This window comes from Octodon degus, unplaced genomic scaffold, assembly GCF_000260255.1.
Source record: "Octodon degus isolate 3935 unplaced genomic scaffold, OctDeg1.0 scaffold00097, whole genome shotgun sequence".
NCBI lineage: Eukaryota > Metazoa > Chordata > Mammalia > Rodentia > Octodontidae > Octodon > Octodon degus.
The window spans coordinates 1,625,128-1,627,590 of record NW_004524673.1 but is presented as its reverse complement, the minus strand read 5'-3'; positions in this window follow the sequence as shown (position 1 = coordinate 1,627,590).

Here is a 2,463-nt window from a genome sequence, read left to right as displayed (position 1 = left end):
CTCAGATCTGGTACAAGACAAGGATGTCCTCTATCACCACTCCTATTTAATATAGTTCTGCAAGCATTAGCTAGAACCATTAGAAAAGAGAGAGAAATAAAAATAATATGAATAGTAAGGAAGAAAATAAATATCATTATTTACAGATTATGTGATACTTTACTTGGAAGACCCACGAAATCCACCAAGAAGCTACTAGAATTAATACACAAATTCAGTAGCATAGCAGGATACAAAGACAACAGCATTTCTCTACACAGAAAACAAACACACTCAGAGGGAAATTAGAGAAACAATACCTTTTACAATAGTACCTCAGAAAATGAAATACCTGGGAATTAATCTAACTAAAGAAGTCAAAGATCTATTCAATGAAAACTACTGTAGTCTGAAAAAATAGATGGTAGAAGATTTCAGAAAATGGAAAGATATTTCCATTCTTGGTAGAAAGAATCAACATTGTGAAGATGGCCATACCTTCAAAATTATTGTACAGATTTAATGCAATCTCTATCAGAATACCACCAAGACACTTTACAAACCTAGAAAAATCATTTTGAAAATTTATTTGTGACCAGAATAGCAAAGGCAATCCTGGGCAACAGGAGCAAGTCAGGAGACATTACAATTCCTGACTTGAAATTACACTACAAAGGTACTGTGATAAAAATCAACCTGATACTGGCAAAAAAAAAAAAAAAGAAGACCTGAAAATCAAATGGAATAGATTAGAAGGAACAGAGGGCACTAAAAACACACTCATCCCCCTTATTTTCAACAAAAGGGCCAAACATGCTTAATGGAAGACACTAAGAAAGACAGCATCTTTAACCAATGGTGCTGGAAAAACTGACTCGCTACCTGTTGAAAACTAAAACTTGACCCAGATCGATCACCGTGCATTAAGCTAAAGTCAAAATGGATTAGAGATGTAAACATTAAAACAGAAGCACTACATCTCCTGGATTAGAAAGTAGGAGGAACACTTGAAGACATAAGGGTAGGCAACAAGTTCATGAACAAAAATCGAATGACATGGGTAATAACTGAAAGAATTAACAACTGGGACCTCCTCTTATTGAGAAGTTTTTGCACATAAAAAGAAATTACAAAGGGAAAAGACAACACACAAATTTAGAAAAAGTCTTAACTAATAAGCATTCAGACGAAGTTCTGCTCTCTAGATTTTATAAAGAACTAAAGAACATTAGCACTCCTTGGGCTGGAGAGATGGCTCAGTGGTCTAAAGCACCTACTTAGAACAAGCTTAGCAAAGCATCAGGGACTGCCGTTCAATCCCCCAGCACCACATGCCAGCCAGCCCCGCCCCCTGGTGGGCTGAGCTGGCCTCTCTCTCTCTCTCTCTCTCTCTCTCTCTCTCTCTCTCTCTCTCTCTCTCAAATAAATAAAAATAAAAAATATAAAAAAAGAACATTAGCACTCCTAAATTTAAAGACCAAATTCAGATGAACACACACTTCTCAGAGGGCAAAATTATAGAAGTGAATAAATATATGCAAAACTGCTCCACATCTGTGAAATGCAAATTAGAACAATAATGAGATACCATCTCACCCCAGAAAGCATGGTTATCATAAAGAAGTCAACCAACAACAAATGTTGAAGAGGTTGTGGGGAAAAAGGAACCCTTCTCCAGTACTGGTGGGAATGTAGACTAGTGCAACCATTATGGAAATCAATGTGGAGATTACTTAAAAAAGTAGGACTGGAAATACCATTGAAACCAGCTATCCCTCTACTGGGAATTTTCCCAGAGGACCCACCTATGCTTATAGCAGCACAATTTGTGAGCCAAATCTTGGAAATAACCAAGATGCCCATCACCTGAGGAATGGATGTAAAAGGTGTGGTATTTTAATACGATGCAGTATTACTCTGCTATAAAGAATGATAAACTTGAAGTATTTATATTTAAGTGGATGCCACTTGAAAATATACTCATAAGTGAAATAAACCAGACCCACATGTGTAAATATTGTATCCTTTCTCCCTAGTGTAAGATCTCAAAGAAGAAATAAAAACATAAAGGTTTATCACAATTAAAAGTAAAGCAAGAATTTAAGGATTAGACGATGAAGAGAGGACAAGGAAAAAAGCTAGGAAACATGACAGGGGCAAAGCCATACATTTCTATACACAGTATGGTTAAGGCAATGATCCCGAGAATCTTCAGCACGTTTTGGAATCTAGCAGTTAATTTGTAGGAGTCTCACCCTGACTAACTGTATACACTGACACCTTTGAACTAAGCAACTGCACTGAAGATAGCAATGTATAATACTAGGGTCATGCTGATAATGCCTATAATTCTGGTCTTCTAAATTTGTACTGCTTGTCATGTCATACCAATTACTGCTATACTGTCTCTCAAGTAAATTTTTTGTTTAAGAAAAATGGGTTGATAAATGAAAACAAGAGAGAAGAAAAAAATGCTATAGAACT